The sequence below is a fragment of the Adiantum capillus-veneris genome, chromosome 21, assembly GCF_014529385.1.
Source record: "Adiantum capillus-veneris isolate H3 chromosome 21, ASM1452938v2, whole genome shotgun sequence".
Lineage (NCBI taxonomy): Eukaryota > Viridiplantae > Streptophyta > Polypodiopsida > Polypodiales > Pteridaceae > Adiantum > Adiantum capillus-veneris.
In genome coordinates, this window is record NC_140951.1 from 77,706,164 (window position 1) to 77,724,889 (window position 18,726).

General features: G+C 40.1%; 1 non-coding gene and 1 pseudogene across 1 annotated transcript; both read left to right on the forward strand.

Annotated features, from left to right (window-relative positions):
- TRNAW-CCA (transfer RNA tryptophan (anticodon CCA)) lies at window positions 1-72 on the forward strand. The gene has a single exon. It is a non-coding gene; the product is annotated as a tRNA-Trp (tRNA).
- A 1,447-nt stretch (window positions 73-1,519) lies between these two features.
- LOC147431194 (uncharacterized) overlaps window positions 1,520-18,726 on the forward strand; it is a 66,486-nt pseudogene continuing 49,279 nt past the window's right edge.

An 18,726-nucleotide genomic window follows, 5' to 3' on the forward strand; every position in this document is an offset into this window, starting at 1 on the left:
GGATCCGTGGCGCAATGGTAGCGCGTCTGACTCCAGATCAGAAGGTTGCGCGTTCGATTCGCGTCGGGTTCAGTTTTGCCGCTTTTGATGCACTTTATTTTTTCGTTATAATGGCTTTACAGGCAATAAAGAAGAGGAAGCTCAAAGTTGCCCATTCCTTCTTGGTTAGGAATCCATCGAAAATTCCCAAAGCAAAGGTACGAGAGTGAGTACATCATCATCTTCAGCCCTTGCCCTCATATATATAGAGCTCTATCCACGACAATTCATGCGGCAATGCGACAAGTCACCTTCAAGTCCCCTAAACTCATAATTCAAGCTGTCGTTCTCCGTTTCCATTCTAACTTCCCGTTCCAAAACAAGTCCCCTAAACTCATAATTCAAGCTGTCGTTCTCCGTTTTCATTCTAACTTCCCATTCCAAATCCCCATTCCATGTCTTAGATGTGAGTATCTACAACAGGGAATGACAACAATTCGTGCTAGTCTCCGTTTCCCGTTCGACGTTCCGATCTCGTGTTCCTGGTAAGTGACTAAATGAACTACATGGTTTTCATCATGGAATAAAGATATCCTACATGCCTATATTAGACTTTGAAGGCTTGCATAACCACTGGTACTGGATTCCTTGGTAGCCTTCTGCTGATACCACATGCGACTGATTGCCTTGGGGTATCCTCGTCACTATCGCACACGGGGTCACTCCAGGGGGGATCTAGGACCGTGGCTTTGATCTCACTTGTCCGATCGCTTGGTGAACTAGGGGTGAACTGGGAACAAAAACAACACCCCTAGTTGCCTAGTTGACTCCTTGTTCACCTGCCTCGTGGGGTGTGGATCAAATTTGAAGCCTCCTGGTTGCCACACGAAAGCCCTATCATCACGCTAGCACGCATCGTTTCCCATGTCAGAATGGAAGATGATCACACCCTAGTTTACCCGTCCCTAGTTCACCCCTAGTTCATTGGAAGATCCAACGGTTGAGATTTAAGCCGGTTCGCCCCCCCCAAATTGGGGCCCTAAATCCCCTCTGGGCCATACCCCCGTGTCATATAGTGACGAGGCTAGGCAATAAGATTGTGATAGCAAGCATTGTCAAGCAACTTATTGTTAATAGATCGTGCTTGCTTCGTTAAAATGTTGATTGGCAACACCACTCCTACATCAAGGACACCATCTCCATATTTCTGAAAGAGCATGTATGAAGGACTAGGTAAAGTTTCCTTTCATTATGACCACAAATGCGTGTCATAAGTAGACTTCTGTAGATTTGATGTTTTGAGGGAGCTTTGGAGAAATCTTTCTCACATTTTTTCTCAACTCAACAATTTTTTTTTTTTTTTTTTGCTTCGTAATTTTTGAAGCGAGTTTTTTCCTTAATCGTTCTCTCTCTCTCTCTCTCTCTCTCCCCCCCCCCCCCCCCCCCCCCCCCCGCCCAACAAAAAAAAAAATTCGGGTGATTGCAGGGTTTCAAATTTTTGGGTGTTCTTGGAGGTTAATTGGCAAGAAAGAGGGAGAGGATGGACCTAAATGTAGGTTGGCTGGAAGAGGAGGTAATGCACGACAAAGAGAGGATCAAAGACACTCACAACATCGATCTCAATGTGACTTCACAGGAAGAGGAAGCCATGAAGTGTAAAATGGATGGGCCTATATCTGATTTGAATGAGGGTATAGAGGCGAGCAACGAATCTGAATCAGATTCAAGCCCAGATTCTGAGGATTCCTTGGGTTTTAATAATGGTTGGCTGAATGAAGGGAACTCAAGCAATCACGACCATCCAAAAGCTGGAGCCCAGTTCCCTCGAAAGCCTACCAAGTGGGGCCTCAAGTGGGGACTCAATCCACATGGTCAAACCTAGGATCCAATCTCCCGATCCATCCTTATATCTTTCTCACCACTTCTGTAGTTTTGATCGAGCAAGCTACGACCTAATGCTTCAAGATATGAAGGGGATTTGCAACCCAAGTTTGGCTACACTTCGAAACATAGGTGTCCATGACATAAAGAGATGGAATAGGATGAAGGGAAATCTACATACTCGAGGACCGGAACATGATGGATCGACCAAGCTCTTCTTGAAGATGCCTCCCCTAGCAATTGCACCAATTGGAACAGTGGGCGGATAGAAGAATGTCACATTGATCCGCAAGGGGCTGACCTAGGCATGTCAAAAACTATCGATATTATCAATCGAAATGGCGTACATATGTTAGAAAGCATGGCATGCCTATTTCCTTTATCAAAGACGCGATTAGATCTTGCAAAGTGTGCAGCAAGGATCCAACACTCCTTCCCCAATTGCTTATGTGAAATAAGGTTGAAGGAAAGTTGAATGCTGATGAGAATAACCCAAGTGAGAAAATTCTAACAGATAAAGCCCACGTGAATGATGCACTAGAGAGTATTGTGCTTAAGCATAAGGTGAAACTTTTCAAGATAAGATAAGCCCAAGTAAGTTTTGGTAAGGTAGAGGACATCTACGTTTGTCATCGTGGTGGTTCAAGAAGGCATCGTGGAAGAGACAAGCACAGAGAGAGAAAAACAAAGAAGTGTGGTTGTGTTTTCAAGTCACGAGTGCAATCCAAAGAAGAAGTCAATGAAGTCACTATTGTTCTCATGCTATGCATCACGATCATATTCTTGGCTCTCGGCTTGACTTATACTATCTACCGGTTGCATAGAAGATTACTTTGATGTTGGTACATCTCGCCACGTTGCCAAAATGTCTGTCTCAAAACAAAACTTCCACATGCAACAAGTGCCTCCAGTAGATTGGGTGACTTTTCGATTCTTCATGATCCCAAAGGAGGTCCAACAACTTGCATATAGCGTGCGACTTCAAGGTAGTACTTTTCATTACTTATGCTCTCAACCTATATAACATTTTCTTGACCTAAGATTTTTTTTCTAGATGGAGCATCGAAAAATGATTGGTCGGGGCTGCATATGGAGGCTTTGAAGTTATAAGGTGATGGGAAGGTAGCCTCTTTTACAACAATAGTTTCATTTTCACTTTTATATGTTGTCCTTGCATCCTTATGTGGATGCTGCTTTTGAAAGGTTGCATATGTCCAACCATACAATCCAAATGCATTGCAAGACATCCACAATCCATTTGTTATCATCATTCAAGACAGTTGGATGCTGGAGATGTGCATTCACTTCTCACGACATAACACATGGATTGTGGATAGCACATTCAAGACAAATGTGTATGTGTTGCCATTATAGTAGCCGTTGTCAGGAATTTTTTGGAGCAAGGAATTTCGCATATGTACATACACATGCATGGTGCATCAAATAAAGGATTGCCCATTTTCCTTAGCCAGGTGGTTATGTGGGGCCCACATGTGTACAGGTGGGACAGGGTGTACATAGTGCATCGATTTTCACTATTACCAGTACCAGTGTGTTTTTTCTACAATAATGAGGAGTTTATAGCGTGTAAAACTTCTCGAGGAAGCTATCCGCGGGCCGACGACGTGAGGTCAGCAGGTGCGTCAGATGGCATCTAGTGGCGTCAGGAGGGCGAACGAGGTCAATATTTGCACGCGGATGAGGACGGACACAAAGTGGTGTTTTCTCGTGAGAATTATGGAGAAAGGTCATCATGAGGACCTTTTTTTGGGTCCACTTCACGTGGTGGTGAGATGCATTATTGGAAAAAAGCTGAGTGCCAGGTGTGCGGATGATGCAAAAAGGTGACAACTATGCACTGCGAGGTCAGTTTTTGGCCTGTTCGGGGTCTGTTTGAGGTCATCTAAAAGGCCAAGGGTGCCCAACTAATAAATCTAAGTGTGGGAACTGAAAAAACAGAGAGAAGACCAGAAAAAATGTGGAGAAGAGAGGAGGAACAGCCGCAGGTGTGTTTTTGCCCATTTTGGAGCCTGTTTTGGCCGTAAACTGCTCATCCGAGGTCGGATTTGAGCACTTTGACATTGTAGGTTGGGGTTTTGGGCCGTTCCGGACGCGATGGCGCTGTCCATTTTGCCAAATTCCTCACTCTTTTTCTGCTGTTTTTCTGTGTAAGTTTCTCATATGAGCGAAGTTTCTGCTCTAGTTTGTGATTGTATCTGGCTTATTTTACCCATATTGTGTGAGCTGTTTGCCCCATTGGTGTTGGCCCAACTCAATTGTATCTAAACATCAGAAATTCTCCTCTTTTGAGCTGAGTTTTTTGGGTGTGTGTGTGTGTGTGTGTGTGTGTGGAGTGGGCAAGTGGATAGTCTCTCTCCTCTCACTCCAGAGGTGTGTTCCCTGTCTCGGCCAGGTGTGTTGTCTAAGCCGAGTGGTGCCCCATAGTGTGTGTGTGTATCTTTCCAAGAGTGTGTGTCGGGTCGTTATAGAGGCTCTGTGTGTGTTTTCATCCCGCTCACACCGTTTTACCTAATCAAGCCGGAATGAGATAGCCTGTGTGGTTGATGATGTGCACATGTGACCTTGGGACATGTCAAGAGTGCATTGCCCTTGAATTGACCATCCGCATAATATTCTCAAGGATGGGTAGCATTCGGACAAATGCAATTCTAATAGATAAGTGTCCTTAAGAGCTGAATACTATCTTGAGAGCCACTAGGGATGATGGGCTTCTTGGGCTCAAGAAAACGGAGGGTGTCGAGTGCAAGTTGCATGCCATGATGCCAATAAATTTTGGGTAGAGAATCTTTTGCCCTAAGTGCCAAAAGACTTGCAAGATCAAGTATATTCTATGATGTGGAAACCCTATGCATTCAAAGTGTGAGGATGATTTCAAAACTCACTTTCAGAAACTCTTATTGGACTACTTCGAGCATGCAAATATTCAGTGGTATGTATCCAACGGATGGTGCTCAAAGTCATGTATATGGCGTGAGCGTTGGCCAAATTTTGAGCGCTTATTTTTCCATGGCAATGTGGACACTACAAATCTGGTGGAGAGATTATGCCAGTATATCAAGTACACTTTGTTGGATGCACGGATAAACATGTCGGTGCTTAACCTATTGTATGCACTTGTTGGTGATGCAAGGAGTGGAACTTGAATGGGAGGATCTCTATTGGATTTATTCAAGAAGAAGAAAGAGCTAGGTGAGCATTGATCATTCTCCTTGCATTTTTCTCATATAAGCTACTTTCCCTAAACAAGTTCATTGTGTGTATGTCAACAGTGGACTCTGTACGTTTTGCTGTGTATGGCTCAAGCAAGAGTGCGACCAAAGCACTAACTAGTGGGGAGAAGTTATTTCAATGATATGAGTTTAATCCATCTACTCTTCAGGGGGTGAACGAATCTATGTTGCTTTTTCACGATTCAGAGAATATCTTCGGACAATTCGTATCACGTGAGTTTACAGTCCTCCTATTGTGATTTCCAGATTGGTCCTCCCAATGCAAACATTTATACGGAGTGCCCCTAATACTACAAAGACATTTTTCGATGCTACATGCAATTTTGCCTATTGTGGATAGTTTGCATGCAATGGATGAACTTCCTACAAACAATGGAATGTAAGAATGTCCTCAGGCTGTGGAGGTAGAGAGTGGTTGTGATGGCGCATAATTGGGTGTTGACATGCATAGCTTTGAGAAAGATATGGACAAGATTGATATGGAGATAGTTTCTTGTATTCATGAGTTTAGAGATATCTTGCAACAACTTCCGAATAAATTTTCCACATGGACATTGGTGGAAAAGGAGGTAGCTCTTGGACAACTGAAGATCTCTATGGAGAACCTGAAAAATCTCCATGAGCCAAAGAAGGCGAGCATACCATGTAGAGGTAGCATTAAACAAATTCAAGCCAACGTCACGCAAACACGGCTTGGGCATGGAAGGCTATCAATTATCATTCATTCTCTTTCGGATGCACTAGATTGTAGCTCACAGCCAAACAAAACTAGGAGGCTCACAGGTTCGTTGAGGCACAAACACCAACGAGGGTGAAGTCGTGTGCACTTCAAAAAAAGGCAGGGTATTTATTGTCCTCATTGTTGTAGTAAGACTCTTCTTGTTGATGAATCTTGCATAATATGCTACCATACATGCCATGCTTTGTTGCCTTTATCTCAAAAGCATTTGGCTGCATCTTCTACTTCTCAAATCATGGACCACTTGGTGCATGGCAACAACTCAACCAAAGGTTCTATCATCGTGTGTGACTATGAGGTGTCACTTGAAGGAAGTGAATGACATTTCATAGTGAAGCTTGATGATGGTAGAATATATGAAAAGGTCTACGCATCAAGGATACACATAACCCTTATGTGATGAACGTGTAGTGTTAGCAGCAAGCTAACTCATGTAACATTTTTTGGGAGCTTATTTTTTTTGATAAATCGGGAATATTGTAACTCCTATTTGACGAGTGGAGGTTGTAATTTATGAGCCAGAGCTATAAGCTTCCAAATTGTATCAATTTATCCTTAGTTAGAGCTCCTAGATGGTTAATTTTTGACCTAAGAAACTTTGGCTAAGGTATAAAGCCAATTTTGTAAAGTTATTATTAAGTTTTTGGATGAAAAATACACAGCGTGAGCTTACGGCTCTCTCTTCTCTCCTTCTCATGCTTCTATCTCCCTTGTCGGTTGTCACATTGCAGCGCCGTCTGTTGCGTTGCAACCACAGGTAAGAGCTCTACGCATTGACATTGACATATCATGACAAATCGTAGCATTTGACGTCATTGATCCATGGCTAATTTCATTATAAGTAGGAATTTAAGCTAGGTATAGGCGGGGGTGTATTGGGACATCATTGCTAAGCATTTAGATGCATTCGGGGTCATAAATGACTACGTCAAAATCTCACTTCTGTTAATAATCGCATTTTTTGCACTTCATTGAAAGTGAGATTTGAGACCATAAGCATGTGTGCTTAGGTCTTATATACTTGTCCTAAAAGTTTCATAGCATTTGGATGTCGTTTGATGCTGTAAAGATCATGGTTTGCTTGCCGATTAGCGACTAGCTTTTGATGACTTAGGTCATTTGAGTGTAGCTTGTGTTAGATGCAAGTCGTCTTTTGTTTTCCAAGAGATTGACACCCTCTTGTAGTCTCTATGCATTGGTCGAGTTAGCTTCGTTCCATGGATTGACAATTATGTTCGTGGTTCTCGCTATGTTTGCAATAAGATATAAGTGAGGTTAGGAAACCCTCCACATTTGGCGCCATTCTCGGGGACGAATAGACGTAAAATAGGAAAAGCAAGAGCGTCTAGTGTAGTTGTCCTTTAACTTTCTCTCGGATCACCTAGAGTTAAACTTTCTCTTTAAAACCGCATAGCTTAAGAGTGTCGTCTTTTGATGTATAGAGGTAGCTTGGAAGTAGATTGTACTTGCTAAGTACCTTGTAGGATTATAAGATTAGGTTGGGATTTTGAGAATGATTGATGGACAAGACAAGTATTAAGATCAATGCTTAGAAAACCAAAAAAAAAAAGAAAACAAGTGTTTGTGGACACCTTCCACAATCCAATTGCAGCAGAACCTAAGAGTAGGGTAAGTAGAATCCGAGATGAATCTCAAAAATTGCCTACTCCAAAAGAATAATTTGTGAGTTGTTTATGTGAAGTTACAGAATTTCAGGTCTATGGCTTGAAATAGCATCAAAAGACTGTCAACCACCGAAACCGGCTGAAGATTATGCTCATAAAAGTTGTAAGAACCAGTGGGTAAGCATAAGGATGCATTTGAGATAAATTTTCAAGAGTTGGCAAAAACTCAAATTATTTATATTTTCTTGAGAATTTAGGTCAAATTGAGTTTGACTTGACTCAGAGGCTTATAACAAGTCACAAAAAGACTGAGTATTGAAAAAATTGCAAAAAATTGTTCTAGGCCAAAAGTAAATGATCACAATTATTTACATTTAGCTCAAAATTGATCAAGGTTGATACCAGAGACTCTATGCATGATTACAAACATCTTTTGTGAAGGCTCTTAGAGTTTGGATCACAAAACAGACCAAAAACTTGATAAAAACTAAAAACTATACTGATTGTCGAGAAATTCAGTTTGACTTAATAAATCTTGTTCAAATTTTGTGAAACTTGACTCAAAGGCTTAGTTTGAAGTGTTTATCATGTGTATATACTCAGATGATACTGAAGTAAATAATTGCAATTATTTACTTTTACCAAATTTGCAAACATTTTTGGCCAACCAAGCATACCACATATTCCATCATGTTGTATTGAACATTCATATCAAATTTTGGTAAGATTTGGATCTTTAAAGTGAAAATTGTGGCCAGTTTTGTAAAGATAGTCTGCAGACACAAAACTGTTGACAAATTGAGCAGGTTTTATCCAAACTTGGTGAAACTTTGCTAGGGAGCTTAAGTTGAGATGCTTTACTTGTTTGTATCATCATCTTGGCAAAAAAAATGCTAAAAAATCTCAGAAGTAAATAATCACGATTATTTACATCTACCCAAGATTTGAGAGTTTTTGCACAAAACTTAGTATACCACAGGGTTAACCTTATTAAGTAGAATACTCATATCAAATTTGGTGAAATTTGGATCACAAAAGTGAGACTTAAACCAGATTCTTGAAAACTGAGCCTATGGACACTAAACAATTGATAAATTGGACAAATCTTGTTCAAATTTAGTGAAACTTGTCTAGAGACTACAACAAGGTGTCTTTATGGAAAAACAAGCCTAAAAAGCGTGAAAAAGTAAATAATCACGATTATTTACTTATGAGCCCCAGAGACAAGATTTTGGACTTTTGAGCTCGTACAGTGCTAGAGCAACATAATACACGGTCAATGGTCAAGTTTGGGTTTCATTGGATCCAATTTAGTACATGTTAACTCAGTTTCCAGGTTGCAGATTAGTCCTTTAGCTCCTTGCAAGGGTAGAATTTGGAAGTTTCATTTGCTGACTCACTTAGCTCGGGTTGAAGTGATATACACAGACCAATCACAATAGTTAGCAAAAATTGTACAGTCTTTGAGAGAAAAACAACTAACTTGGTTAAAATTGACATAACAACCAGCTTGCATGCAAAGAACTCGGAGCTTGACAGGAGTTGAATTCAAGTCAAGTGGAAAGCCGGATAACAATTCAATCCGTCGGTAAGTAGTCTATCCAAGGCTTAACAAGTCTATATGAACCTTAGATATGTTCGTATACTAGAAAATCAAGGCATACTTGGAGAGACCGCTAGTAGGGTATCCACCAAAGAGATCAATTGGGCACTATCTTTGAAGAAGTCCCATATATTTATTCTGATTCAACATCTGAACTGTCTTCCTTCAACTCAGTCAGGAACCAAAACAACAATGCAATATAAGCACATACTCACCTTTTATAAGACTAATGTCCATGGAGCTCACATTTACCTGGATCCTAATGAAGAGTATGCCATTCACATTGATGACCATGAAATAGAGTTTGAAGAGGAAATCAGGACAAACAAACAAGGAAAAATATATATGAATAAAAACGAGATTTAATATGTAAAAGTTGAGACTCCTAGAAAAGGAAAACCTTTGTCATATGATTGTCACTTAAGGAATGCGTTTACAATTAAATTTGGAAATTTTGAAAGACATGTTTGTACCACAGATCCCTCTATTATTAAGAATAGCTCTGTAAGATGCCTCCTTACTAAAGGCCTCAATCACATACCTGCTCAACCACTTAATCCTCATATTGCTTTAAAAGCACTTACTGAATGTCTAGCCGACTTGGTCAGTAAACTCCAATTGGAGTTATCAATTCAACATGAATTGAAAAAAACATTGGTGGTTGTCTTTTCTAGCCTAGTTTCACAACTCTCACATGAGTGGATACTTATTGAGTCTACTTGGCTCACCTATGAACTTTCCAGATTGTTTTGCAAGCTTAAGTTGAAATGGTTCATTGTGGGTTTAGATAAAGCATCTAACATGAAATTTTTCATCTGTGCAAAAAACTTGCCTTTGAAGCAGCTGAAAACCAACTTAGAGGTAGTGAGTTCTATTACATTACAGAAGACCTGGATATTATTATCCAGAGAACATGTAAAAGTATGACCGAGATAGGATTTTAGGAAGAAACTAACAAGCTTCCCATCCTGTTTCCAACTTTTAAAAGTCATAAAGGTAAATTTTGATGGATCTCAGATGCTTCCAATTGCCTTTTTTCCAAAATTACGAAACATGTCACGGAAGGACTTAATTTGATATGTGACGAACTAAAAAACATATGTGCTATTAAAAGAAAAGATGTAAGGCGCTTCTCAAGAGTAGACATCCAACCCTTTTGGATAGTTGGTAACTTGTCTGGTGTCTTCTTAAACCTACTGATAGCCGTTTTTCGGCTCTCTGTAATTGCCATAGTGAGTTATCTCACCCTATCAAATCACTCAAACACTGTGGTTACCCTCACCCTTTCACTGTATATAGGTGCGTGTGAGTTAGGGGACTTTTTCCATATCTCCTTACTGAAATAAAAAACCCTCAATTAGCTAGTCATTGGGCTAGTTGAGCCAAAAAAATAAAAAAATAAAAAAATATAAGTATATTATGGCCCATGCGTATGTAAATATTTCTTTGTATATAGGGCCTAAATAAAAGATTTTTTCATAATTATTTTGGTATTTATTTAAATATTTCTACCTAGGTGTGTGTTATTTATGCTCTGTACATTGCCTCACCATTACCACAATTTTTCTTACCATTTTTCATACTCTTTATTCCATATAGAAATATTTTCATGTAAGCTTCTCTTATATTTGGTGTAACTCCACCCCAACAAAAATCCAAAAAAACTAGTTTTATTTATGTGTATATTTTTTCACTATTGTGATTTTTTCCTTCCTACATCTATTTTGTTTTTTTTTCTAAAAAATTAGAACACCAAAAATATTTATCTTTTTATGGTAGCCTCATAATGAGAGAGATTTATTTTGACCCCTTTATATTTTTTCCACTTATATTATTTATATTTGACATGTACATATTTTTTAGACCCCTCAATATTTGATTTTCTTAGTTGTACTATTCACTTATATCATGATCTCAACAATATCTTCAATTATAGACCTACCAAATAAGGTCAAGGGTAGGTGGCATGCATACATGCACTATGGAGGGCTCACTCTTGGAGGTATTCAAAAGAATCATCCAAAGAAGGACCCCACAAGGACCTTGTGCAGTGGAAAAAAATGGTCGGTTTTGCTGAATTTTTAAAGGTCACTTGCTCTCCGAATTTGAAAAGGTGATACAAACAAAAGTTGTAGCTCGTGGGCTGAACTTTTGCCTCAAATTTTTTCATATTTTTTTGAGCTACGATCTGTGAGCTATGATTTTATTAGTGGACCCCAGTTTTCCCATGCTATGCAGCCACACTCTCTCTTCCACTTTATCATTTTCCTCTTTCACACACACTTCTCCACTCTTCATCCCCACCTCTCTCACCACTCCTCTGTGCACCCTAATCACCTTCTCCTCAACCTTGAAGAATAAGAGAAACCATGGTGAACTCATACCTCCCACACACAATTCCATTCCAAAATTGACCACCTAGTCTCATTTTTCCTCCTCCAAATTACCCATATCTATAAAAAAGACCACAAAATTCAGCCTCTTCTCTTAAACGACAGCATCATGGTGGTTGATTACTCAGCTTCAATTACCTTGTCTCTCAAGGAAGGTCAAGAGTGGAGAAAAAATGTACCGTCAAAGCTAGTGGACCGTCAACAAGCGTCAAAATTGACCCTACTCAAGACACTTGGAGCATCAACCTTGTAAGAAATCCACCTTTTCTTACCTCTTAAGAGGTTTTCTTCCTTATTTGTATCCTACATGGATACTCCCATTGTAAATATCCAATTCCATTTGTAAATTAATACTAACTCTGCTAACACTAACCCACTATGAAAAGTCCTATCACCTCCATTTCTCTCCTCTCTCTTTTCCCACCAACTTCTTGATAATTCCAAGCAAAAGAAATTAGATAAATTGCTGAAAATCTAACCCAACCATGGTTAGAGGAGTAACCCTAGCCTTCAAAATTGCTATAAAAGGAGGGTGTAGCTAGCACAAAAAGGGGGAGAAGAAAGAGCACTATGCTATAGCTTGAGAAGCCAAGCTCAACCTCTTGAGAAGGAGCTCTTGAGTGGAATCTCATTGGCATTAGGCATATGTATGTGTTGTATTAGGGGTGATTAGCAAGGGAACTCTATGCCATTGTAAGAGAGAGTGATCATTCAATTGAGAGTAGGAAATCTATCATTTCTCCTACTAGTGTAAGCCCAACATTTGCTGAATCAAGGAGGGTGAATTTGGACTAAGCATGGATACCTTGTCTCCCTTCCAACGTGAAGTCATGGACAATAATGATGTGTAAGTGTCTTGGTGTTTTATTTAAGTTCTTGATAGCTTGTCTCCGGGTATTGTTATCAATTTAGCCATAAATCCCACATGCTGTAAGAGGGCGGCAGGGTGGAGAGGACTCCCCTGGCCTTAAGACAATGATTGGGGTGGATTTTTTCTTGTGATGTGTTGTGGTGTAATTTACTCAGGCTATGTCGAACAAATAATAATCTCACTTTGATTGGTCATGACAGATTTGTAAGAAGGCATTAGTGCAACAAGCACCCCCTTCCCCCTTCTCTCTCTTTCTTACATATATATATATTTATGTTTGCTTGATCATTAACGATACACTTCAAAGCAGCCGGAGCACCATCTCTCTCTCTCTCTCTCTCTCTCTCTCTTGTTTTAGTGTGTGAGAGAGTTCCATTGGTGTTAGGGTTAGTGTAAATTCCTTGCTTGTTGTGGGTTGCTCTAACGATTCTCCTCTTTTGCGTTTTAGTTCGCTCTTAAACTAGGTGGTGCCCCTTGTGTAGTTGGGATTTGGCTGGGGGTTTGTTGTTTTGGTTTGTGTTGTGTTGTGCCCCAGCCCCATTGAGAAGCACGGGAGCCTTGAAGGGTGTCTAGAGGTTGCTCTTCTTGTTGCCCGCCCCGGACCGCTTCAAATTGGTGCCCCCACAGAGGAAAGGCTTGTGTATGTTTTGTGAAGGCTCAACCTTTAGCATAATCAAGTAGCTTGCATGAATCACGAGAATTTGTATGATCCCTTCATTCCCATTGCAAGGCAAAAGGTACACATAATTGTTAGTACTAAGTTGGAATTTCAACGAGTTATTCGTAGAATTTTAGGTCCTCTTAGGTTGGTAGAGATAAACGCATCAGTAAATCCTTTTATTTTGCCTCTCATTAGGTACGACCTTAGTTTGGGCGTCTATATTTTTGTTTTGTTTTAAGAATTAGGTCATGCATAGACCATGGATAATGGCCCAGGAATACAGGTTTTTCCCTTTCGTTTCACTCCACACATTAGAGTAAACATTGTAATTAGTAGAAAAATCCATTTTCAACAACGTATGGTATTCATGTTTGGTGCCCAAAGAGTAGGAGAAATTCTCGCATCACCAAACCCTGTCATTCTACCTCTTATTGATTATCATAGGTCATTTGATGTGAATATTTTTATTTTGTTGTAGAATAGATTGCAATTTAGAAAATATTATTGTGTAAATCTTTTAAAGAAAGAAAAAACAAAAACGCGTCACTTTGAAATCAATTCAATGGAGAGCCAACGCCAAATGTCTGGATATCCTCTTTTCTTTGGAGAGCTTGGAGAGGATGCAGAATTATTTCTAGCGAATTTCAAGATGTCTTGCCGTATGAAGAGGATAGTAAATGATCAAGAACGTGTAGAAATGTTTGAGGTGGTCCTTAGGAAAGATGCTAGCACTTGGTTTGACTCTTTGCCTGAGGAAGTTAAAGGGAATTACACGGAAGTTTTGAATCGTTTCAAGAAATACTTCTTTGATCCCCAAAACACTCAGAAATTATGGCAAGACATTGTTTCTCATAAGCAAAAAGACTTAGATGACTACTACTTGTACAAGCAAGAGTTTCTACGTCTTTGGGCTCTATGGATACGAAATGTTGCTAACCCTGGTGATGGTGCAGAATTTCTAAAGAAGGAGAGGTTCATAGCCGGACTCTTTCCTGACCTTAAGGTAAAAGTTGAGGCGGGTGCACCTGCTACCTTTGATGCAGATGAAACTAGGGCTGCTGAGAAATATAGGAAACTCAAGTGCTTAAGGGGGGAGGTTCCAATAGAAGGTCTTAGACCCAAAGGTAAGTCACAAGCATCAACATGTAAGGAGCTTCCTGAGGTAACGGCGGAAGTGATTGAGAAGTTAAATGAATCTTTAAGTAGCTTGTCAATTCACCTTGAGGAAGAAGGTTGGACCGATAGCACTTCAGAAGAAGAAAGTAGCGGTAGCATTACTGAAGAGGAGTCTTCCATCGAAGTCATGGGGGTAAGGTTTAAGCCAAGCAACCAAGAGACCTCTTGTCAAGGCTTGGAGGAGGTAGGTCCTCAAGAGAACGAAGGTGTTCAAGATGAAGGGATGCTGGAAGGTATGCTATCAACAACACTTACAAAGGATGAAAGAGAGGAGTTCAAATGTGTGCTAAGGAAGTTTCCTAGGCTTTTTGCTAAAGACTACACCGACGTGCGTGGGGTAGATGTTGTTCAACACAAGATTGAGTTAAAGCCTGAGGCCACACCTAAAGCTCAGAAGCTACGAAGGCTAGGAGTTATAAAGGAGCAGGCTCTACTCAAGGAGGTAAGAAAGCTTCTAGCAGCAGGTTTCATTTATCTAGTGGAGAATTCAGAGTGGGTCTCTCCTGTTGTTGTCACTCCTAAGAAAAATGGCAAGTGGAGGGTATGTGTGGATTACCATCCACTCAATGAGGCAACAAAAAGAGATCACTTTCCCCTCCCATTTCAGGATGAGATACTAAATGAGGTAGCTGGTCATGAGAAGTACACTGTGTGTGATGGCTACTCAGGCTACTTTCAAATAGGTATCGCATTGGAAGATCAATTGAAAACAACCTTTATCACTCCTTGGGGTTGTTATGCTTTTAGAGTCATGCCATTTGGTCTGACAAATGCTCCTGCAACATTCCAACATTTCATGAACATGGTGTTTCAAGCATTCTTTGGAAAGTCAATTAGGGTGTTCATTGATGATTTCTGCATTTATAGCTCAAAATCATTGCATCTACAAAGGGTAGAATAAGGTTTAAAGAAGCTCTACGACATGGGAGGTCAACCCAACCCCGACAAGTGCCACATAGGTGAGGATGAAGTGATCTTGCTCGGTCACAAGGTTTCCTATAAAGGCATTGAGATGGATCCTTCAAAGGCAAAGGCTCTTATTGAGCTCCCATCACCGAAGAGTCTTAAGGAGGTCATCTCTTTCATTCAAAAGGTGAAGTATATGTCAGCTTCATTCACTTAGCCTCGGAGTTACTTCACCCTTTGCAAAAGTTGACACAACAAGTAGAATTTGCATGGTCTGATGAGCTTGAAGAGTACTTTTGTAACATTAAAGCCATTTTGTCAGAGCTACCAACACTCATGCCTCCTTGTTGGGAGTACACATTCTTTGTTAGCTCTAGTGTTGGAAGGGAAACAATTGGTGCTGTGTTGCTACAACAAGATCCCCACAGTACAAGGATGCGACCCATCTACTTTGCTAGTAGGGTCATGAATGCTTTGGAGAGAGACTACACAGAAGCAGAACTCATGATGCTTTCTCTCATGTTTGCGGTGAGAAAGTTTAGATCCTACCTGCTACCAAAACCTTTTGTAATTCTCACTACAGAAAATTTGTTCCGTTGGGTGTCATCTCAAATGAATCTTAGTACTAGGATCTCAAAGTGGGATATGGAGTTGCAAGAGTTCCAATACTCTTTCAAGGTAGAAGATAGTGTGCGTGCACAATTGGCAGGGATTCTCACTTATAGGGTACATGAGAAGGAAATTAAGGTGCCTCAAGTAAAGACCCTACCATTGCCACCACCAAAAAGTATTCCCAATGCTTTTACCTTGTTCTTTGATGGAGCTTTTCGACGAGCCACAGGGAAAGCAGGGGGAGGGCTAGTGTTGCTCAACCCAAGTGGAGAGGTGGTCATGAAAGAGAAGGTCAATCTACCAGGTTCAACTAGCAACAATGAAGCAGAATACGACACACTACTTCATGGTTTGAAGATGTGCATTGGCCAAGGGATAAAACGTCTCATGGTAAAGGGAGATGCACTTCTCATTGTTAAACAGATTTTAGGCATTTGGGCATGCAAGAATGAAAGCTTAAGGACAAAAGTTCATGCCATTCGTAGGATGTTTAATCAGTTTGAAGAAGTACAACTATATCATATTCCTAGGAAACAAAATGAAGATGCTGATTTACTTGCACAACAAGCCGTTGCATGTGTAAAGAAAGAAGTGCAGGTCATCATGGTGGCGGCTGCTGTGAAGCAACCGAGGTACCAGGGATTGGAGTCATTGGCTCCCATCATTGGCTACATTTTGGAGGGTGAGTTTCCACCAGACTTCACAAAAGCTCAGAAGAGGAGACTCATGAAGAAGGCAAGCATGTATCTCTTCCTAGAAGGCTCCCTCTATCAAAGAGGGAAGGATAAAGTGTGCAGAAGAGTACCAACTATCGCAAAAATTCCAGCCATTCTAAAAGGTTTGCATGAAGAGGCATGTGGTGGTCATTTTTCCCAAACTTAACTGTGAAGAAGATTTTGCTTGCGGGGTATGTTTGGCCAAGTCTGCATGTGGATGTCCAACATTGGTGTAAAAGTTGTCACAATTGTCAGGTAAATGGGAATAGAAGATTGATTTATGGTCCAAGGCAAATTGTGCTTGCAAATGGACCCTTTGAAAAGTGGGGCATTGATGCTATGGGTCCTCTGCCTAGGACAAAAAATGATAAACTCTACATTCTAGTGGCTGTAGACTATATGACTAGGTGGGTGGAAGCTCAAAGTGTGGCAAGAGTGAATGAGAGGACAGTTAGCAAGTTTGTGTACAATCACATTTGTTGCAGATTTGGCACACCTTTGGAGATTGTTTCTGATAATGGTCCAGGGTTTAGGAAGGGCTTGCTCACAGAAGTTTGTGAAGAGCTTCACATTCTACATCATCATAGCACACCATACTACCCACAGTCAAATGGTTTGGTGGAGAAGGCTAATGGTGTCATTGCAGGAATCATTAGAAAGATGGTGCAAAACAAGACAAAATTATGGGATGACTTCTTGGATGGTGCCTTGTGGGCATATCGAACCACATATAGGGACGCCACGGAGTTCACACCATTTCACTTGGTCTATGGTCAAGAGGCTTTGCAGCCTATCAAACTAAACATTCCAACAATGCGACTTCATGGCAAATCAACACAAGATGATCAAGAAGCATGGATGGATCGACTTATTACCTTAGCTGAGCTTGAGTGGAAAAGAGAAGCAGCATACGAGTGCTATAAGAGGAAAGCCACACAGACAAAGGAGAAGCTTGACAAGAAACTGAAGGACAAAGGCATCAATGAAGGAAATCTTGTGCTAAGGTATGACAATCAACTCGATAATCGTTTTGATGCCAAATTTGAAACAAGATGGCAGGGGCCATACATAGTCAAGAAGGCTTTCAATTCAAGTTACTATCAACTTATGGACTTGAATGGGAAAGAGCACTCCAAGAAGGTAAACGGCTATCGCTTGAAGCCTTACTTGAGTCGCCTTCTACCAAAGGATCTACCAAAGCAAAAGGCAACTATCTCATGTAAGTATTGTTCCATGAAGCATGAGTGTAACACAAACCAAAATTCCAAGGGGCCAAACAATGAAGATCTTGTCAAGGACTCTGAGGCACTCTCTTTGGAAAAGATTCTTTATGATGGTAAATGAATATACCATCATCCTGGGGGAGGGCTAATGATAGCCGTTTTTTGGCTCTCTGTAATTTCCATAGTGAGTTATCTCACCCTATCAAATCACTCAAACACTGTGGTTACCCTCACCCTTTCACTGTATATAGGTGCGTGTGAGTTAGGGGACTTTTCCCATATCTCCTTACTGAAATAAAAAACCCTCAATTAGCTAGTCATTGGGCTAGTTGAGCCAAAAAAATAAAAAAATAAAAAGATATAAGTATATAATGGCCTATGCGTATGTAAATATTTCTTTGTATATAGGGCCTAAATAAAAGATTTTTTCATAATTATTTTGGTATTTATTTAAATATTTCTACCTAGGTGTGTGTTATTTATGCTCTGTACATTGCCTCACCATTACCACAATTTTTCTTACCATTTTTCATACTCTTTATTCCATATAGAAATATTTTCATGTAAGCTTCTCTTATATTTGGTGTAACTCCACCCCAACAAAAATCCAAAAAAACTAGTTTTATTTATGTGTATATTTTTTCACTATTGTGATTTTTTCCTTCCTACATCTATTTTGTTTTTTTTTCTAAAAAATTAGAACACCAAAAATATTTATCTTTTTATGGTAGCCTCATAATGAGAGAGATTTATTTTGACCCCTTTATATTTTTTCCACTTATATTATTTATATTTGACATGTACGTATTTTTTAGACCCCTCAATATTTGATTTTCTTAGTTGTACTATTCACTTACATCATGATCTCAACAATATCTTCAATTATAGACCTACCAAATAAGGTCAAGGGTAGGTGGCATGCATACATGCACTATGGAGGGCTCACTCTTGGAGGTATTCAAAAGAATCATCCAAAGAAGGACCCCACAAGGACCTTGTGCAGTGGAAAAAAATGGTCGGTTTTGCTGAATTTTTAAAGGTCACTTGCTCTCCGAATTTGAAAAGGTGATACAAACAAAAGTTGTAGCTC